We start from the raw sequence: 22,654 nt of genomic DNA on the forward strand, positions 1-22,654 counted from the left end.
CTCTCGTGATTTAAGGAGATGAAATGTATGATGAACACTTGTTTTACAGTGAATATCTTAGTTACATCAACACTGAGCTAGCTACGATCGAGTTAATTTTTTGTACCAAGGTACACGAGTGGCAGCAAAACTAGCCTGACGTTAGCTTCTTACTTGAAAAGAAGGAAAGGAACAAGAATAAGTGCCTGATTGGCATTTCAAAAGAACAACATTTTTTCCATATCAGATTTTTAAATGACATAAGATAATAAAACACAGCAAAACCCAGTGTATCCTTACCTGTCCTCCTTCATTAAAGTCTCCCTGGCCGGTGGCCATGTTCCCTCTGACTTTAAGATGGCTCGTGCTACCCCAGTCCTTCAGAAACCTACCCTAGACCCTTCTGATATCAAGAACTATCAACCTGTATCACTTCTATCTTTTCTGTCCAAAATCCTTGAACGAGCAGTGTATAAACGACTACCATTTTATCTCCATCAGAACAATCTGCTTCACCCTCACCAGTCTGGCTTTTGAACCAGACACTCAACAGAGACTGCTCTATTGACTGTGATGGAGGCATTCGCCACTGCAAGAGCCTCATCCCTCTCCTCTGTCATGATCCTCCTATATCTGTCTGCAGCATTCGACACTGTGGAGCACAAACTACTCATTGCCACTTTGGCTGAAATGGACATTTCTGAGACTGCCTTCTCTTGGTTTGCTTCCTATCTTGCAGATAGGTCCGAACAGGTCACCTGGATGGAGTCTGTCTCTGCACCTCATCCCCTTGTTACAGGAGTCCCACAGGGATCTGTACTGGGCCCTCTGCTGTTCTCCATTCACACCAAATCTTTTGGTTCAGTCATTAAGTCACACGGCTGCTCTTAGCACTGTTATGCTGATGATACACAACTCTTCAACTCTTTCCTTCCCTCTGCCATACTGCTCAATGAGAGAAAAAAATGCCAGCCTGGCTGACATCTCAACAAGGATGGCCAGGCATCACCTGAAGCTCAACCTCAACAATCCACAAAAACAAAAACTTTACAAACTGTAATTCTAGTTAAAGTCATGAGGATTTAAGCCTACGTCAGTCCATTACAGAGAAACTGAAAACTAAAAATCAAGAAAAGCACTAGAAGGATACATCGGGTTAACTGCAAATTCAAAGCGAGTCACAGATGATTCTCACCTTGCCGGGGAAGCATACAAGAAGCAAAGCTGGCAGGGACCGCGTGGCCTAATGGATAAGGCGTCTGACTTCGGATCAGAAGATTGAGGGTTCGAGTCCCTTCGTGGTTGCTTAGAAACACACCGGTGTGATGTCTATGTGCTCGTTGCATCTTTTATCTGGAAAAAGCTGCATCTATATAATGGCCATTGTCAAATATGTCTAAAACTACAAAATTTACAAACTGTAAGTGTAATTAACCCCTTATGTAGCACTCTTTTTTTTATAAACACAAGCCTGAAAATGATTTACCCGAAATAAAATGGCTACTATTTTGGAACCTTTTTGACTACCAGGCATAATGTAAATTCTGATCGGCTGTAAGGTGTACATTAAAATGTGACATCCACACACATTTGGAAAGCAGGTCCATTCCAAAGGCATGGTCACCACTGGAAATTCTTACGCTGGCTACCATTGAAGCAAAATCCTCTCGTGATTTAAGGAGATGAAATGTATGATGAACACTTGTTTTACAGTGAATATCTTAGTTACATCAACACTGAGCTAGCTACGATCGAGTTAATTTTTTGTACCAAGGTACACGAGTGGTAGCAAAACTAGCCTGACGTTAGCTTCTTACTTGAAAAGAAGGAAAGGAACAAGAATAAGTGCCTGATTGGCATTTCAAAAGAACAACATTTTTTCCATATCAGATTTTTAAATGACATAAGATAATAAAACACAGCAAAACCCAGTGTATCCTTACCTGTCCTCCTTCATTAAAGTCTCCCTGGCCGGTGGCCATGTTCCCTCTGACTTTAAGATGGCTCGTGCTACCCCAGTCCTTCAGAAACCTACCCTAGACCCTTCTGATATCAAGAACTATCAACCTGTATCACTTCTATCTTTTCTGTCCAAAATCCTTGAACGAGCAGTGTATAAACGACTACCATTTTATCTCCATCAGAACAATCTGCTTCACCCTCACCAGTCTGGCTTTTGAACCAGACACTCAACAGAGACTGCTCTATTGACTGTGATGGAGGCATTCGCCACTGCAAGAGCCTCATCCCTCTCCTCTGTCATGATCCTCCTATATCTGTCTGCAGCATTCGACACTGTGGAGCACAAACTACTCATTGCCACTTTGGCTGAAATGGACATTTCTGAGACTGCCTTCTCTTGGTTTGCTTCCTATCTTCCAGATAGGTCCGAACAGGTCACCTGGATGGAGTCTGTCTCTGCACCTCATCCCCTTGTTACAGGAGTCCCACAGGGATCTGTACTGGGCCCTCTGCTGTTCTCCATTCACACCAAATCTTTTGGTTCAGTCATTAAGTCACACGGCTGCTCTTAGCACTGTTATGCTGATGATACACAACTCTTCAACTCTTTCCTTCCCTCTGCCATACTGCTCAATGAGAGAAAAAAATGCCAGCCTGGCTGACATCTCAACAAGGATGGCCAGGCATCACCTGAAGCTCAACCTCAACAATCCACAAAAACAAAAACTTTACAAACTGTAATTCTAGTTAAAGTCATGAGGATTTAAGCCTACGTCAGTCCATTACAGAGAAACTGAAAACTAAAAATCAAGAAAAGCACTAGAAGGATACATCGGGTTAACTGCAAATTCAAAGCGAGTCACAGATGATTCTCACCTTGCCGGGGAAGCATACAAGAAGCAAAGCTGGCAGGGACCGCGTGGCCTAATGGATAAGGCGTCTGACTTCGGATCAGAAGATTGAGGGTTCGAGTCCCTTCGTGGTTGCTTAGAAACACACCGGTGTGATGTCTATGTGCTCGTTGCATCTTTTATCTGGAAAAAGCTGCATCTATATAATGGCCATTGTCAAATATGTCTAAAACTACAAAATTTACAAACTGTAAGTGTAATTAACCCCTTATGTAGCACTCTTTTTTTATAAACACAAGCCTGAAAATGATTTACCCGAAATAAAATGGCTACTATTTTGGAACCTTTTTGACTACCAGGCATAATGTAAATTCTGATCGGCTGTAAGGTGTACATTAAAATGTGACATCCACACACATTTGGAAAGCAGGTCCATTCCAAAGGCATGGTCACCACTGGAAATTCTTACGCTGGCTACCATTGAAGCAAAATCCTCTCGTGATTTAAGGAGATGAAATGTATGATGAACACTTGTTTTACAGTGAATATCTTAGTTACATCAACACTGAGCTAGCTACGATCGAGTTAATTTTTTGTACCAAGGTACACGAGTGGCAGCAAAACTAGCCTGACGTTAGCTTCTTACTTGAAAAGAAGGAAAGGAACAAGAATAAGTGCCTGATTGGCATTTCAAAAGAACAACATTTTTTCCATATCAGATTTTTAAATGACATAAGATAATAAAACACAGCAAAACCCAGTGTATCCTTACCTGTCCTCCTTCATTAAAGTCTCCCTGGCCGGTGGCCATGTTCCCTCTGACTTTAAGATGGCTCGTGCTACCCCAGTCCTTCAGAAACCTACCCTAGACCCTTCTGATATCAAGAACTATCAACCTGTATCACTTCTATCTTTTCTGTCCAAAATCCTTGAACGAGCAGTGTATAAACGACTACCATTTTATCTCCATCAGAACAATCTGCTTCACCCTCACCAGTCTGGCTTTTGAACCAGACACTCAACAGAGACTGCTCTATTGACTGTGATGGAGGCATTCGCCACTGCAAGAGCCTCATCCCTCTCCTCTGTCATGATCCTCCTATATCTGTCTGCAGCATTCGACACTGTGGAGCACAAACTACTCATTGCCACTTTGGCTGAAATGGACATTTCTGAGACTGCCTTCTCTTGGTTTGCTTCCTATCTTGCAGATAGGTCCGAACAGGTCACCTGGATGGAGTCTGTCTCTGCACCTCATCCCCTTGTTACAGGAGTCCCACAGGGATCTGTACTGGGCCCTCTGCTGTTCTCCATTCACACCAAATCTTTTGGTTCAGTCATTAAGTCACACGGCTGCTCTTAGCACTGTTATGCTGATGATACACAACTCTTCAACTCTTTCCTTCCCTCTGCCATACTGCTCAATGAGAGAAAAAAATGCCAGCCTGGCTGACATCTCAACAAGGATGGCCAGGCATCACCTGAAGCTCAACCTCAACAATCCACAAAAACAAAAACTTTACAAACTGTAATTCTAGTTAAAGTCATGAGGATTTAAGCCTACGTCAGTCCATTACAGAGAAACTGAAAACTAAAAATCAAGAAAAGCACTAGAAGGATACATCGGGTTAACTGCAAATTCAAAGCGAGTCACAGATGATTCTCACCTTGCCGGGGAAGCATACAAGAAGCAAAGCTGGCAGGGACCGCGTGGCCTAATGGATAAGGCGTCTGACTTCGGATCAGAAGATTGAGGGTTCGAGTCCCTTCGTGGTTGCTTAGAAACACACCGGTGTGATGTCTATGTGCTCGTTGCATCTTTTATCTGGAAAAAGCTGCATCTATATAATGGCCATTGTCAAATATGTCTAAAACTACAAAATTTACAAACTGTAAGTGTAATTAACCCCTTATGTAGCACTCTTTTTTTTATAAACACAAGCCTGAAAATGATTTACCCGAAATAAAATGGCTACTATTTTGGAACCTTTTTGACTACCAGGCATAATGTAAATTCTGATCGGCTGTAAGGTGTACATTAAAATGTGACATCCACACACATTTGGAAAGCAGGTCCATTCCAAAGGCATGGTCACCACTGGAAATTCTTACGCTGGCTACCATTGAAGCAAAATCCTCTCGTGATTTAAGGAGATGAAATGTATGATGAACACTTGTTTTACAGTGAATATCTTAGTTACATCAACACTGAGCTAGCTACGACGAGTTAATTTTTTGTACCAAGGTACACGAGTGGTAGCAAAACTAGCCTGACGTTAGCTTCTTACTTGAAAAGAAGGAAAGGAACAAGAATAAGTGCCTGATTGGCATTTCAAAAGAACAACATTTTTTCCATATCAGATTTTTAAATGACATAAGATAATAAAACACAGCAAAACCCAGTGTATCCTTACCTGTCCTCCGTCATTAAAGTCTCCCTGGCCGGTGGCCATGTTCCCTCTGACTTTAAGATGGCTCGTGCTACCCCAGTCCTTCAGAAACCTACCCTAGACCCTTCTGATATCAAGAACTATCAACCTGTATCACTTCTATCTTTTCTGTCCAAAATCCTTGAACGAGCAGTGTATAAACGACTACCATTTTATCTCCATCAGAACAATCTGCTTCACCCTCACCAGTCTGGCTTTTGAACCAGACACTCAACAGAGACTGCTCTATTGACTGTGATGGAGGCATTCGCCACTGCAAGAGCCTCATCCCTCTCCTCTGTCATGATCCTCCTATATCTGTCTGCAGCATTCGACACTGTGGAGCACAAACTACTCATTGCCACTTTGGCTGAAATGGACATTTCTGAGACTGCCTTCTCTTGGTTTGCTTCCTATCTTGCAGATAGGTCCGAACAGGTCACCTGGATGGAGTCTGTCTCTGCACCTCATCCCCTTGTTACAGGAGTCCCACAGGGATCTGTACTGGGCCCTCTGCTGTTCTCCATTCACACCAAATCTTTTGGTTCAGTCATTAAGTCACACGGCTGCTCTTAGCACTGTTATGCTGATGATACACAACTCTTCAACTCTTTCCTTCCCTCTGCCATACTGCTCAATGAGAGAAAAAAATGCCAGCCTGGCTGACATCTCAACAAGGATGGCCAGGCATCACCTGAAGCTCAACCTCAACAATCCACAAAAACAAAAACTTTACAAACTGTAATTCTAGTTAAAGTCATGAGGATTTAAGCCTACGTCAGTCCATTACAGAGAAACTGAAAACTAAAAATCAAGAAAAGCACTAGAAGGATACATCGGGTTAACTACAAATTCAAAGCGAGTCACAGATGATTCTCACCTTGCCGGGGAAGCATACAAGAAGCAAAGCTGGCAGGGACCGCGTGGCCTAATGGATAAGGCGTCTGACTTCGGATCAGAAGATTGAGGGTTCGAGTCCCTTCGTGGTTGCTTAGAAACACACCGGTGTGATGTCTATGTGCTCGTTGCATCTTTTATCTGGAAAAAGCTGCATCTATATAATGGCCATTGTCAAATATGTCTAAAACTACAAAATTTACAAACTGTAAGTGTAATTAACCCCTTATGTAGCACTCTTTTTTTTATAAACACAAGCCTGAAAATGATTTACCCGAAATAAAATGGCTACTATTTTGGAACCTTTTTGACTACCAGGCATAATGTAAATTCTGATCGGCTGTAAGGTGTACATTAAAATGTGACATCCACACACATTTGGAAAGCAGGTCCATTCCAAAGGCATGGTCACCACTGGAAATTCTTACGCTGGCTACCATTGAAGCAAAATCCTCTCGTGATTTAAGGAGATGAAATGTATGATGAACACTTGTTTTACAGTGAATATCTTAGTTACATCAACACTGAGCTAGCTACGACGAGTTAATTTTTTGTACCAAGGTACACGAGTGGTAGCAAAACTAGCCTGACGTTAGCTTCTTACTTGAAAAGAAGGAAAGGAACAAGAATAAGTGCCTGATTGGCATTTCAAAAGAACAACATTTTTTCCATATCAGATTTTTAAATGACATAAGATAATAAAACACAGCAAAACCCAGTGTATCCTTACCTGTCCTCCGTCATTAAAGTCTCCCTGGCCGGTGGCCATGTTCCCTCTGACTTTAAGATGGCTCGTGCTACCCCAGTCCTTCAGAAACCTACCCTAGACCCTTCTGATATCAAGAACTATCAACCTGTATCACTTCTATCTTTTCTGTCCAAAATCCTTGAACGAGCAGTGTATAAACGACTACCATTTTATCTCCATCAGAACAATCTGCTTCACCCTCACCAGTCTGGCTTTTGAACCAGACACTCAACAGAGACTGCTCTATTGACTGTGATGGAGGCATTCGCCACTGCAAGAGCCTCATCCCTCTCCTCTGTCATGATCCTCCTATATCTGTCTGCAGCATTCGACACTGTGGAGCACAAACTACTCATTGCCACTTTGGCTGAAATGGACATTTCTGAGACTGCCTTCTCTTGGTTTGCTTCCTATCTTGCAGATAGGTCCGAACAGGTCACCTGGATGGAGTCTGTCTCTGCACCTCATCCCCTTGTTACAGGAGTCCCACAGGGATCTGTACTGGGCCCTCTGCTGTTCTCCATTCACACCAAATCTTTTGGTTCAGTCATTAAGTCACACGGCTGCTCTTAGCACTGTTATGCTGATGATACACAACTCTTCAACTCTTTCCTTCCCTCTGCCATACTGCTCAATGAGAGAAAAAAATGCCAGCCTGGCTGACATCTCAACAAGGATGGCCAGGCATCACCTGAAGCTCAACCTCAACAATCCACAAAAACAAAAACTTTACAAACTGTAATTCTAGTTAAAGTCATGAGGATTTAAGCCTACGTCAGTCCATTACAGAGAAACTGAAAACTAAAAATCAAGAAAAGCACTAGAAGGATACATCGGGTTAACTGCAAATTCAAAGCGAGTCACAGATGATTCTCACCTTGCCGGGGAAGCATACAAGAAGCAAAGCTGGCAGGGACCGCGTGGCCTAATGGACAAGGCGTCTGACTTCGGATCAGAAGATTGAGGGTTCGAGTCCATTCGTGGTTGTTTAGAAACACACCGGTGTGATGTCTATGTGCTCGTTGCATCTTTTATCTGGAAAAAGCTGCATCTATATAATGGCCATTCTCAAATATGTCTAAAACTACAAAATTTACAAACTGTAAGTGTAATTAACCCCTTATGTAGCACTCTTTTTTTTATAAACACAAGCCTGAAAATGATTTACCCGAAATAAAATGGCTACTATTTTGGAACCTTTTTGACTACCAGGCATAATGTAAATTCTGATCGGCTGTAAGGTGTACATTAAAATGTGACATCCACACACATTTGGAAAGTAGGTCCAGTCCAAAGGCATGGTCACCACTGGAAATTCTTACGCTGGCTACCATTGAAGCAAAATCCTCTCGTGATTTAAGGAGATGAAATGTATGATGAACACTTGTTTTACAGTGAATATCTTAGTTACATCAACACTGAGCTAGCTACGATCGAGTTAATTTTTTGTACCAAGGTACACGAGTGGCAGCAAAACTAGCCTGACGTTAGCTTCTTACTTGAAAAGAAGGAAAGGAACAAGAATAAGTGCCTGATTGGCATTTCAAAAGAACAACATTTTTTCCATATCAGATTTTTAAATGACATAAGATAATAAAACACAGCAAAACCCAGTGTATCCTTACCTGTCCTCCTTCATTAAAGTTTCCCTGGCCGGTGGCCATGTTCCCTCTGACTTTAAGATGGCTCGTGCTACCCCAGTCCTTCAGAAACCTACCCTAGACCCTTCTGATATCAAGAACTATCAACCTGTATCACTTCTATCTTTTCTGTCCAAAATCCTTGAACGAGCAGTGTATAAACGACTACCATTTTATCTCCATCAGAACAATCTGCTTCACCCTCACCAGTCTGGCTTTTGAACCAGACACTCAACAGAGACTGCTCTATTGACTGTGATGGAGGCATTCGCCACTGCAAGAGCCTCATCCCTCTCCTCTGTCATGATCCTCCTATATCTGTCTGCAGCATTCGACACTGTGGAGCACAAACTACTCATTGCCACTTTGGCTGAAATGGACATTTCTGAGACTGCCTTCTCTTGGTTTGCTTCCTATCTTGCAGATAGGTCCGAACAGGTCACCTGGATGGAGTCTGTCTCTGCACCTCATCCCCTTGTTACAGGAGTCCCACAGGGATCTGTACTGGGCCCTCTGCTGTTCTCCATTCACACCAAATCTTTTGGTTCAGTCATTAAGTCACACGGCTGCTCTTAGCACTGTTATGCTGATGATACACAACTCTTCAACTCTTTCCTTCCCTCTGCCATACTGCTCAATGAGAGAAAAAAATGCCAGCCTGGCTGACATCTCAACAAGGATGGCCAGGCATCACCTGAAGCTCAACCTCAACAATCCACAAAAACAAAAACTTTACAAACTGTAATTCTAGTTAAAGTCATGAGGATTTAAGCCTACGTCAGTCCATTACAGAGAAACTGAAAACTAAAAATCAAGAAAAGCACTAGAAGGATACATCGGGTTAACTGCAAATTCAAAGCGAGTCACAGATGATTCTCACCTTGCCGGGGAAGCATACAAGAAGCAAAGCTGGCAGGGACCGCGTGGCCTAATGGATAAGGCGTCTGACTTCGGATCAGAAGATTGAGGGTTCGAGTCCCTTCGTGGTTGCTTAGAAACACACCGGTGTGATGTCTATGTGCTTGTTGCATCTTTTATCTGGAAAAAGCTGCATCTATATAATGGCCATTGTCAAATATGTCTAAAACTACAAAATTTACAAACTGTAAGTGTAATTAACCCCTTATGTAGCACTCTTTTTTTTATAAACACAAGCCTGAAAATGATTTACCCGAAATAAAATGGCTACTATTTTGGAACCTTTTTGACTACCAGGCATAATGTAAATTCTGATCGGCTGTAAGGTGTACATTAAAATGTGACATCCACACACATTTGGAAAGTAGGTCCAGTCCAAAGGCATGGTCACCACTGGAAATTCTTACGCTGGCTACCATTGAATCAAAATCCTCTCGTGATTTAAGGAGATGAAATGTATGATGAACACTTGTTTTACAGTGAATATCTTAGTTACATCAACACTGAGCTAGCTACGATCGAGTTAATTTTTTGTACCAAGGTACACGAGTGGCAGCAAAACTAGTCTGACGTTAGTTTCTTACTTGAAAAGAAGGAAAGGAACAAGAATAAGTGCCTGATTGGCATTTCAAAAGAACAACATTTTTTCCATATCAGATTTTTAAATGACATAAGATAATAAAACACAGCAAAGCCCAGTGTATCCTTACCTGTCCTCCTTCATTAAAGTCTCCCTGGCCGGTGGCCATGTTCCCTGTGACTTTAAGATGGCTCGTGCTACCCCAGTCCTTCAGAAACCTACCCTAGACCCTTCTGATATCAAGAACTATCAACCTGTATCACTTCTATCTTTTCTGTCCAAAATCCTTGAACGAGCAGTGTATAAACGACTACCATTTTATCTCCATCAGAACAATCTGCTTCACCCTCACCAGTCTGGCTTTTGAACCAGACACTCAACAGAGACTGCTCTATTGACTGTGATGGAGGCATTCGCCACTGCAAGAGCCTCATCCCTCTCCTCTGTCATGATCCTCCTATATCTGTCTGCAGCATTCGACACTGTGGAGCACAAACTACTCATTGCCACTTTGGCTGAAATGGACATTTCTGAGACTGCCTTCTCTTGGTTTGCTTCCTATCTTGCAGATAGGTCCGAACAGGTCACCTGGATGGAGTCTGTCTCTGCACCTCATCCCCTTGTTACAGGAGTCCCACAGGGATCTGTACTGGGCCCTCTGCTGTTCTCCATTCACACCAAATCTTTTGGTTCAGTCATTAAGTCACACGGCTGCTCTTAGCACTGTTATGCTGATGATACACAACTCTTCAACTCTTTCCTTCCCTCTGCCATACTGCTCAATGAGAGAAAAAAATGCCAGCCTGGCTGACATCTCAACAAGGATGGCCAGGCATCACCTGAAGCTCAACCTCAACAATCCACAAAAACAAAAACTTTACAAACTGTAATTCTAGTTAAAGTCATGAGGATTTAAGCCTACGTCAGTCCATTACAGAGAAACTGAAAACTAAAAATCAAGAAAAGCACTAGAAGGATACATCGGGTTAACTGCAAATTCAAAGCGAGTCACAGATGATTCTCACCTTGCCGGGGAAGCATACAAGAAGCAAAGCTGGCAGGGACCGCGTGGCCTAATGGACAAGGCGTCTGACTTCGGATCAGAAGATTGAGGGTTCGAGTCCATTCGTGGTTGTTTAGAAACACACCGGTGTGATGTCTATGTGCTCGTTGCATCTTTTATCTGGAAAAAGCTGCATCTATATAATGGCCATTCTCAAATATGTCTAAAACTACAAAATTTACAAACTGTAAGTGTAATTAACCCCTTATGTAGCACTCTTTTTTTTATAAACACAAGCCTGAAAATGATTTACCCGAAATAAAATGGCTACTATTTTGGAACCTTTTTGACTACCAGGCATAATGTAAATTCTGATCGGCTGTAAGGTGTACATTAAAATGTGACATCCACACACATTTGGAAAGTAGGTCCAGTCCAAAGGCATGGTCACCACTGGAAATTCTTACGCTGGCTACCATTGAAGCAAAATCCTCTCGTGATTTAAGGAGATGAAATGTATGATGAACACTTGTTTTACAGTGAATATCTTAGTTACATCAACACTGAGCTAGCTACGATCGAGTTAATTTTTTGTACCAAGGTACACGAGTGGCAGCAAAACTAGCCTGACGTTAGCTTCTTACTTGAAAAGAAGGAAAGGAACAAGAATAAGTGCCTGATTGGCATTTCAAAAGAACAACATTTTTTCCATATCAGATTTTTAAATGACATAAGATAATAAAACACAGCAAAACCCAGTGTATCCTTACCTGTCCTCCTTCATTAAAGTTTCCCTGGCCGGTGGCCATGTTCCCTCTGACTTTAAGATGGCTCGTGCTACCCCAGTCCTTCAGAAACCTACCCTAGACCCTTCTGATATCAAGAACTATCAACCTGTATCACTTCTATCTTTTCTGTCCAAAATCCTTGAACGAGCAGTGTATAAACGACTACCATTTTATCTCCATCAGAACAATCTGCTTCACCCTCACCAGTCTGGCTTTTGAACCAGACACTCAACAGAGACTGCTCTATTGACTGTGATGGAGGCATTCGCCACTGCAAGAGCCTCATCCCTCTCCTCTGTCATGATCCTCCTATATCTGTCTGCAGCATTCGACACTGTGGAGCACAAACTACTCATTGCCACTTTGGCTGAAATGGACATTTCTGAGACTGCCTTCTCTTGGTTTGCTTCCTATCTTGCAGATAGGTCCGAACAGGTCACCTGGATGGAGTCTGTCTCTGCACCTCATCCCCTTGTTACAGGAGTCCCACAGGGATCTGTACTGGGCCCTCTGCTGTTCTCCATTCACACCAAATCTTTTGGTTCAGTCATTAAGTCACACGGCTGCTCTTAGCACTGTTATGCTGATGATACACAACTCTTCAACTCTTTCCTTCCCTCTGCCATACTGCTCAATGAGAGAAAAAAATGCCAGCCTGGCTGACATCTCAACAAGGATGGCCAGGCATCACCTGAAGCTCAACCTCAACAATCCACAAAAACAAAAACTTTACAAACTGTAATTCTAGTTAAAGTCATGAGGATTTAAGCCTACGTCAGTCCATTACAGAGAAACTGAAAACTAAAAATCAAGAAAAGCACTAGAAGGATACATCGGGTTAACTGCAAATTCAAAGCGAGTCACAGATGATTCTCACCTTGCCGGGGAAGCATACAAGAAGCAAAGCTGGCAGGGACCGCGTGGCCTAATGGATAAGGCGTCTGACTTCGGATCAGAAGATTGAGGGTTCGAGTCCCTTCGTGGTTGCTTAGAAACACACCGGTGTGATGTCTATGTGCTTGTTGCATCTTTTATCTGGAAAAAGCTGCATCTATATAATGGCCATTGTCAAATATGTCTAAAACTACAAAATTTACAAACTGTAAGTGTAATTAACCCCTTATGTAGCACTCTTTTTTTTATAAACACAAGCCTGAAAATGATTTACCCGAAATAAAATGGCTACTATTTTGGAACCTTTTTGACTACCAGGCATAATGTAAATTCTGATCGGCTGTAAGGTGTACATTAAAATGTGACATCCACACACATTTGGAAAGTAGGTCCAGTCCAAAGGCATGGTCACCACTGGAAATTCTTACGCTGGCTACCATTGAATCAAAATCCTCTCGTGATTTAAGGAGATGAAATGTATGATGAACACTTGTTTTACAGTGAATATCTTAGTTACATCAACACTGAGCTAGCTACGATCGAGTTAATTTTTTGTACCAAGGTACACGAGTGGCAGCAAAACTAGTCTGACGTTAGTTTCTTACTTGAAAAGAAGGAAAGGAACAAGAATAAGTGCCTGATTGGCATTTCAAAAGAACAACATTTTTTCCATATCAGATTTTTAAATGACATAAGATAATAAAACACAGCAAAGCCCAGTGTATCCTTACCTGTCCTCCTTCATTAAAGTCTCCCTGGCCGGTGGCCATGTTCCCTGTGACTTTAAGATGGCTCGTGCTACCCCAGTCCTTCAGAAACCTACCCTAGACCCTTCTGATATCAAGAACTATCAACCTGTATCACTTCTATCTTTTCTGTCCAAAATCCTTGAACGAGCAGTGTATAAACGACTACCATTTTATCTCCATCAGAACAATCTGCTTCACCCTCACCAGTCTGGCTTTTGAACCAGACACTCAACAGAGACTGCTCTATTGACTGTGATGGAGGCATTCGCCACTGCAAGAGCCTCATCCCTCTCCTCTGTCATGATCCTCCTATATCTGTCTGCAGCATTCGACACTGTGGAGCACAAACTACTCATTGCCACTTTGGCTGAAATGGACATTTCTGAGACTGCCTTCTCTTGGTTTGCTTCCTATCTTGCAGATAGGTCCGAACAGGTCACCTGGATGGAGTCTGTCTCTGCACCTCATCCCCTTGTTACAGGAGTCCCACAGGGATCTGTACTGGGCCCTCTGCTGTTCTCCATTCACACCAAATCTTTTGGTTCAGTCATTAAGTCACACGGCTGCTCTTTGCACTGTTATGCTGATGATACACAACTCTTCAACTCTTTCCTTCCCTCTGCCATACTGCTCAATGAGAGAAAAAAATGCCAGCCTGGCTGACATCTCAACAAGGATGGCCAGGCATCACCTGAAGCTCAACCTCAACAATCCACAAAAACAAAAACTTTACAAACTGTAATTCTAGTTAAAGTCATGAGGATTTAAGCCTACGTCAGTCCATTACAGAGAAACTGAAAACTAAAAATCAAGAAAAGCACTAGAAGGATACATCGGGTTAACTGCAAATTCAAAGCGAGTCACAGATGATTCTCACCTTGCCGGGGAAGCATACAAGAAGCAAAGCTGGCAGGGACCGCGTGGCCTAATGGATAAGGCGTCAGACTTCGGCTCAGAAGATTGAGGGTTCGAGTCCCTTCGTGTTTGCTTAGAAACACACCGGTGTGATGTCTATGTGCTTGTTGCATCTTTTATCTGGAAAAAGCTGCATCTATATAATGGCCATTGTCAAATATGTCTAAAACTACAAAATTTACAAACTGTAAGTGTAATTAACCCCTTATGTAGCACTCTTTTTTTTATAAACACAAGCCTGAAAATGATTTACCCGAAATAAAATGGCTACTATTTTGGAACCTTTTTGACTACCAGGCATAATGTAAATTCTGATCGGCTGTAAGGTGTACATTAAAATGTGACATCCACACACATTTGGAAAGTAGGTCCAGTCCAAAGGCATGGTCACCACTGGAAATTCTTACTCTGGCTACCATTGAAGCAAAATCCTCTCGTGATTTAAGGAGATGAAATGTATGATGAACACTTGTTTTACAGTGAATATCTTAGTTACATCAACACTGAGCTAGCTACGATCGAGTTAATTTTTTGTACCAAGGTACACGAGTGGCAGCAAAACTAGCCTGACGTTAGCTTCTTACTTGAAAAGAAGGAAAGGAACAAGAATAAGTGCCTGATTGGCATTTCAAAAGAACAACATTTTTTCCATATCAGATTTTTAAATGACATAAGATAATAAAACACAACAAAACCCAGTGTATCCTTACCTGTCCTCCTTCATTAAAGTCTCCCTGGCCGGTGGCCATGTTCCCTCTGACTTTAAGATGGCTCGTGCTACCCCAGTCCTTCAGAAACCTACCCTAGACCCTTCTGATATCAAGAACTATCAACCTGTATCACTTCTATCTTTTCTGTCCAAAACCCTTGAACGAGCAGTGCTTAAACGACTACCATTTTATCTCCATCAGAACAATCTGCTTCACCCTCACCAGTCTGGCTTTTGAACCAGACACTCAACAGAGACTGCTCTATTGACTGTGATGGAGGCATTCGCCACTGCAAGAGCCTCATCCCTCTCCTCTGTCATGATCCTCCTATATCTGTCTGCAGCATTCGACACTGTGGAGCACAAACTACTCATTGCCACTTTGGCTGAAATGGACATTTCTGAGACTGCCTTCTCTTGGTTTGCTTCCTATCTTGCAGATAGGTCCGAACAGGTCACCTGGATGGAGTCTGTCTCTGCACCTCATCCCCTTGTTACAGGAGTCCCACAGGGATCTGTACTGGGCCCTCTGCTGTTCTCCATTCACACCAAATCTTTTGGTTCAGTCATTAAGTCACACGGCTGCTCTTAGCACTGTTATGCTGATGATACACAACTCTTCAACTCTTTCCTTCCCTCTGCCATACTGCTCAATGAGAGAAAAAAATGCCAGCCTGGCTGACATCTCAACAAGGATGGCCAGGCATCACCTGAAGCTCAACCTCAACAATCCACAAAAACAAAAACTTTACAAACTGTAATTCTAGTTAAAGTCATGAGGATTTAAGCCTACGTCAGTCCATTACAGAGAAACTGAAAACTAAAAATCAAGAAAAGCACTAGAAGGATACATCGGGTTAACTGCAAATTCAAAGCGAGTCACAGATGATTCTCACCTTGCCAGGGAAGCATACAAGAAGCAAAGCTGGCAGGGACCGCGTGGCCTAATGGATAAGGCGTCTGACTTCGGATCAGAAGATTGAGGGTTCGAGTCCCTTCGTGGTTGCTTAGAAACACACCGGTGTGATGTCTATGTGCTTGTTGCATCTTTTATCTGGAAAAAGCTGCATCTATATAATGGCCATTGTCAAATATGTCTAAAACTACAAAATTTACAAACTGTAAGTGTAATTAACCCCTTATGTAGCACTCTTTTTTTTTATAAACACAAGCCTGAAAATGATTTACCCAAAATAAAATGGCTACTATTTTGGAACCTTTTTGACTACCAGGCATAATGTAAATTCTGATCGGCTGTAAGGTGTACATTAAAATGTGACATCCACACACATTTGGAAAGTAGGTCCAGTCCAAAGGCATGGTCACCACTGGAAATTCTTACTCTGGCTACCATTGAAGCAAAATCCTCTCGTGATTTAAGGAGATGAAATGTATGATGAACACTTGTTTTACAGTGAATATCTTAGTTACATCAACACTGAGCTAGCTACGATCGAGTTAATTTTTTGTACCAAGGTACACGAGTGGCAGCAAAACTAGCCTGACGTTAGCTTCTTACTTGAAAAGAAGGAAAGGAACAAGAATAAGTGCCTGATTGGCATTTCAAAAGAACAACATTTTTTCCATATCAGATTTTTAAATGACATAAGATAATAAAACACAACAAAACCCAGTGTATCCTTACCTGTCCTCCTTCATTAAAGTCTCCCTGGCCGGTGGCCATGTTCCCTCTGACTTTAAGATGGCTCGTGCTACCCCAGTCCTTCAGAAACCTACCCTAGACCCTTCTGATATCAAGAACTATCAACCTGTATCACTTCTATCTTTTCTGTCCAAAACCCTTGAACGAGCAGTGCTTAAACGACTACCATTTTATCTCCATCAGAACAATCTGCTTCACCCTCACCAGTCTGGCTTTTGAACCAGACACTCAACAGAGACTGCTCTATTGACTGTGATGGAGGCATTCGCCACTGCAAGAGCCTCATCCCTCTCCTCTGTCATGATCCTCCTATATCTGTCTGCAGCATTCGACACTGTGGAGCACAAACTACTCATTGCCACTTTGGCTGAAATGGACATTTCTGAGACTGCCTTCTCTTGGTTTGCTTCCTATCTTGCAGGTAGGTCCGAACAGGTCACCTGGATGGAGTCTGTCTCTGCATCTCATCCCCTTGTTACAGGAGTCCCACAGGGAACTGTACTGGGCCCTCTGCTGTTTTCCATATACACCAAATCTTTTGGTTCAGTCATTAAGTCACACGGCTGCTCTTAGCACTGTTATGCTGATGATACACAACTCTTCAACTCTTTCCTTCCCTCTGCCATACTGCTCAATGAGAGAAAACAAGGAAAACTGGAAATTCTTACGCTAACTACCATTGAAGCAAAATCGTCTTGTAATTGCGGAACCTTAAATGTATGATGCACACTAGTTTAACAGTGAATATCTATGTTAAGAATATCTTAAGTAGGTTCTCGCCCTGCCAGGAAATTATACAAGAAGTGGGCATGCAGGTCTTCATTCCAGCCAATCACTACATCTGCTCATCTCACTAACGCGCTCCCTCCTGTCTGGTTGGAAGTTTGTAAATTAGTGAAATCAGCAGGTGGAGTGATTGGTTGCAATGAAACGTCAGCTCTCCATGGCACATGATAGAGCACCACTGCGCTAAATAAATGCCAGTACACTGGACAAACGCGGTCTTTAACTCTCATAACGGGGTAACAGCACAGGAGGAGAAAAAGTGAACAGATCCATAAAGGAGGTCACTTTCACATTATTTCTGTTCATTTACTTTTGCCATTTCACAACAAAGGAACATACTGCTACATAGTATTTACACAGAAAACACAAGTAAATTATACTGACTATGGCAAAAGACATAATCTGTCATCTCACAGCAAGGTCCTGGTTTTGAATCCCGGCTGGGGCCTATCTGTGTGGAGTCTGCATGTTCTCCCCGTGTCCATGGGGGCTTCCTCCGGGTACTCTTATTTCCTCCCACAGTCCAAAGACATGCACGTAGGCTAATTAGAGAGTCTAAATTGCCCATAGGTATGAGTGTGTGCATTGCGATGGACTGGCAACCTGTCCATGGTGTATTCCTGCCTCTCGCCCAATGCCTGCTGGGATAGGCTCCAGCACCCACCATGACCCGGACCAGGACCAGCAGGCTGGATAATGAATGGATTGGCGGACAAGACATAATAAAATAATGTGAACAATGCATGTAGTGAAAAATAAGTGAGAACTGAAATCTTGAAGAATGACATCCCTTGAAGAATGACAGCTGGTACTCCTGCTTGCAAATGTATCGTCTCATTAATATTGACTGTCACACTTCTGCCTCATTCTGTAATGTAAATACAAATGCTATGTTTGCACGCAGATATGAAACAACATTACTTTCCTCACAAAACCCAGAGCTGTGACTGGTACAGAGAGCTCAAGATTCAGCTCAGTGTCACAGCCTGCTGACTGAAAAAAGCAGCCCTATACTATACCACTATACCACCCTGCTGACGATGAATGGGCACAGGATGGTGTAAGAAAAGAAAATTATTGTAGTTTAGTTTGTATTTGCTGTCAAAATGATCTAACAATTGTTTTAAATACGTTGTTTAGACACCAGTAGAATTCCTGTAGCTTATTGATAACTGAATATTCACCCATATTGAAAACAAAATTCTCCTTTCATAAGATTGTATGGTTTAGTTAGTGACCTGTTTCATTCAAAATTCTCAGGGACCTGCAATCGTGTTTTCAAATTTTACCAGTATCAATCAAGTTAAATTTCAATTTTTCATATCTGAGCTTTTATCTGATGTGGTCTGGAACATATGCCCATGGTTTTGTCTCTATGAGAAAACATACCTTCTGATATATTGTACAGCGATGGGTACAAGACTGAACTTAACATTCACAATAAATCTTACGAATGTAGAGCTCCTTCCATTCTCTATAATACACAATGGATATCATTCGGCAATCAGACGGTTGATATGCAATAAAAAAAGCCTTCAGCTAACACAAACTGTCCATACGGAATTATTACCAGGAATATTTGTATTATGTCTTTAAAATGAAAACTTTGGATGAGAAAAGGCTCATCTATTTCACAGATGAGTTGACTGTTTCCCTCCCTATGCTATCAGGGTCTATGTTCTGCTTGGCCTTCACCCTGTACACTCCCTCCTCAAACACAGACTCTGAAATCTCCTTGCTCTTAAATATGTTCCTTTTCCGCCTGTTCTCCTGTTGCCTTCAAACAGGAAGGATTAAATCTCTATTGCAAAACATTAAAAGGTTGACCCATCTGCTTTTCCGAACTGTCTTCTCTGTCCACCTGTTGCCTTCCATTTTTCATTAAAAAAGCTTGCATGGACTGCCTTTAAATAAAATGTCTAAGCTTCTAATTTGGAAATAACCACCTGGACTGTCTCCAGTTTCATTTGGGCTGGGTACTCAATGAATATGGCAGACTTATCCATTAGTACCCAAATGTGCTCCATTACAGTCCCCTGTTCCACTGTGCTTGTCTTGGTCAACCTCTCGGGCACAGTTCACCTGATCACGCTTGCCTGCTCAGACCGGTTAAAATCCATACGGGCAATACAAAGATGTGCAGTATAATCCCTAATATGGTTTACAGGGTAAAAAAACGAGGAGACTTGAGGTCGAAGCACAGTACACCAGAGGTACACCACAGTACACCAGAGTAATTAACGTGTGGAAATTAAAGCTTCTTGTCTGGAGCTATACATTTCTTCTTTTAATCTATGTGCTATTTATAGTCTGGAATTTCCACTAAAGCCTTACAAAGACATCAAAGGTTGCTATTGATCACTTTGCATGGGACTCTGCACAGGTTTAACTAGCTCAGTGCTTAAATATGCTTAAAATCGTTGAATCCAAAATTTGTGGGCTCCGCATGTTTGCAACCCCAGCCACAATATGATGCTCTCTGGCAGAAGAATCCGATGTCATTAAATGCAAAACTTTCCAGGCGGGCGTACATTATACAAGTTTTTTCTGATCACAACCAAATCGTAAAAAAAAAAAAGAACATTAGGTCGTAACATTGCAACTCATGAAGTATGAGATACCATTCCGAACTGACCCGGCTGGTTTACGGGCTCCCAATTCAGGCACAATCGGCTTGAATTTTCCAGCTGTGTGAGGTCATGTGCGCCAATTCTGTGTTTCAATTCCCGTTGACCAATCAGGAGGTGGCTTCGTGTACAGTTGAGGCCAAAAGTTTACATAGACCTAGGATAAAGACATTCAAACTAAATTTTTCATAGCTCCACTCATTTCATGTTACCATACATCAATGGTCATTTCAAATTTTCTAAATCATATTATGAAGAAGTTAGAGGTATTACGGACGTATGCTGTACGTACAAACTGCTGAATGAAACAGGCAAACAAACTGAAGGCCGTTGCCCAAAACAACCAAGCAATGCCACGCGATTATTCATCATTAAACGCCTAATGGAGATAACTCAGCCGGTGTGCTGGATGGACTGCGAACGACTGTGACAGGGGGAGGCACACGGAAGCAGCTTAATAAGCACGCTGCAGCTGGAGAAACAGTGCCCAAGTTATGGGCTAACATTCTGTACCGAAAACACGCACTGATATTGTATAATATTGTAAAATATTGATATTGTAAAATTTAAGATATGGGGTGGGTCTACGTGCGACCGTTTTGTACAACACATCGCTAGTTAGACGAACCGCTAATGCAAACAGTTCTCGTGGGAAGTGTCACCGAATGTAAAACTGCATTTTGGTGATTTCAGGAATTCAAATTCAAAGCAGCATCATTTAATGCTTTTGACCCTGACCTGGTCATTAGTGAAACTCATTATGCCACAGTGTTCTCTCTCAATCGCTGCAATTTAAGCTCCGCTTTTCGCGTTCTGTTTGACCTGGTTCACACAGGCCCGACGCCTCTTAATTACAGCTCTCTGCAAAAGTAACACAAGAGCGCTGCTTGGTTTCAGTAATTCGGACATGTGAAGACTAGATTATGGTATGGTTACTGAGTGACTAATTATTCTGCCAAGTTACAGACAAGTCAGATAACCTTCTCCTGTTCACTCACCGGGTTTTTGTCATTTTCAGAGGGAAGATCTGTGTTTAAATGAGACAGGACATAATTATGAAGGGAGCTCACAAACATCAGCCCTACATTTATACACACAAAATATTTCACAGAACTTTTTCCGAACATCAGGGTCAAATGAAGCCATCTTACAGTCAGCCTTATTCTGAATTTAAATTAGTTGACCATTGAACTTCCGGTGAGATGTCAAGTCCCATTGCATTTATACGGAAAGGATTAAAAGCTGGAGATGGACCAGGCCTGTTTAACTTCCTGTCCCATAATGCAGCATTTTAACAGCATATTTCCTGCAAAAACAAACAATATGTGTAGAAAGTCTCTTTCCCACTGAAGGCAAGAAAAATAATCAAAATGCGAAATCATTCCCCTTGAGTTAGATTTTTACCCTTCTGTTCACAGATATATCCAGCAGCCCTCCAAAAAAGTGTTTGTTATAATGGGCCTTTCATTCTGTCCCAAATCAAGAACAGTTGGGCCATCAGCTCGCATCCTGCCAAACAGGAACTGGGGCGATACTGATAAAACAGTCTGAGCGTGTCTATATAAACGCAGCACGTCATCATTTTAGGTAATAACGTGTTAAAAGCACTCTGCTTTTCAAAAGGAGCCATTCTCTGTCTGAAAATTTGTTACCATCAATTTAAAAAAAGACAAAGAACAAGCCTACTCATATGTTCATCCACAACAGAAAATTACAGGTTTCATGTTCGCAAATCCATGTCACTCTTGACAGAACAGCAGAATTAAAACCCTCATTTAGTCTGTCAGCAAAGGCACAGGCAGCCAGTTATGATTAATCCAGGCAAACATACATTTCTACAATTAAAATACAGAAAAAGATAGTACACCACCAGCAGCACAGTCTATTCTGTAGTATAGTACTGTGCATTTCCAGTCCACAAGAGCCATGGCAGCTACACACGAACACACACACTGATGGAGTAATTATATGCAAACAATCAGTACACAGTCTCAGGACTGCCTAATGCTCAAGTACCTTGAGTTAATTCAGAAAAACTGCTTTTAAATTCTGTGCCCCTGATACCTGAACTGCAAAAAAATACTGAAACCCAATTCTTTTCTAATGCTGAGAAATTTTAGATCTTTGATTGTGAATCTTGTTCATTTGTTCTGTTCCAACTGATGAAAAATTCAGCAAAAATGTCAGCTGCAACATCGTATATAAAATCCATTTACACTACATTAAGTATTCAAATGTTTCAAATTAACAGCATACTTCAAGAATGGCAGTAACTCAGATTACGCTTGTTAGCGATGATGGTGGTCTTGTGATGTTCGCTACATCAGTCAAAAAAAAGTGTTGAGTGTTCAGGCGAGTACCTGATGTACAGTATCTCCTCTTTTCAAGTAGTCAGCCTCGTGACACATTGGAGCGTGTAATCTTTGCTGACAGAAGTCTGTTTACGCGCGAGTAAACCCCTTCAGACCAGGAGTACGTACGTACCCGTTTGTCTCAAAAATGCCCTTCTGTTGTTC

The 22,654-nt window shown here is 42.0% G+C and overlaps 1 protein-coding gene and 9 non-coding genes across 10 annotated transcripts in view; 9 read left to right on the top strand and 1 right to left on the bottom strand.

Moving 5' to 3' along the window:
* grip2b (glutamate receptor interacting protein 2b) overlaps positions 1 to 22,654 on the bottom strand; it is a 363,734-nt gene that overhangs the window by 291,680 nt on the left and 49,400 nt on the right. The gene's annotated exons all lie outside the window — the stretch shown is intronic.
* trnar-ucg lies at positions 1,212 to 1,284 on the top strand. Its single transcript has one exon. It is a non-coding gene; the product is annotated as a tRNA-Arg (tRNA).
* On the top strand, positions 2,855 to 2,927 carry trnar-ucg. The gene has a single exon. It is a non-coding gene; the product is annotated as a tRNA-Arg (tRNA).
* On the top strand, positions 4,497 to 4,569 carry trnar-ucg. The gene has a single exon. It is a non-coding gene; the product is annotated as a tRNA-Arg (tRNA).
* trnar-ucg lies at positions 6,139 to 6,211 on the top strand. Its single transcript has one exon. It is a non-coding gene; the product is annotated as a tRNA-Arg (tRNA).
* Positions 7,781 to 7,853, top strand: trnar-ucg. The gene has a single exon. It is a non-coding gene; the product is annotated as a tRNA-Arg (tRNA).
* trnar-ucg lies at positions 9,424 to 9,496 on the top strand. The gene has a single exon. It is a non-coding gene; the product is annotated as a tRNA-Arg (tRNA).
* Positions 11,067 to 11,139, top strand: trnar-ucg. Its single transcript has one exon. It is a non-coding gene; the product is annotated as a tRNA-Arg (tRNA).
* On the top strand, positions 12,710 to 12,782 carry trnar-ucg. The gene has a single exon. It is a non-coding gene; the product is annotated as a tRNA-Arg (tRNA).
* On the top strand, positions 15,996 to 16,068 carry trnar-ucg. The gene has a single exon. It is a non-coding gene; the product is annotated as a tRNA-Arg (tRNA).

The sequence above is a fragment of the Anguilla anguilla genome, chromosome 13 (genome assembly GCF_013347855.1).
Source record: "Anguilla anguilla isolate fAngAng1 chromosome 13, fAngAng1.pri, whole genome shotgun sequence".
In the NCBI taxonomy this organism is placed as follows: domain Eukaryota; kingdom Metazoa; phylum Chordata; class Actinopteri; order Anguilliformes; family Anguillidae; genus Anguilla; species Anguilla anguilla.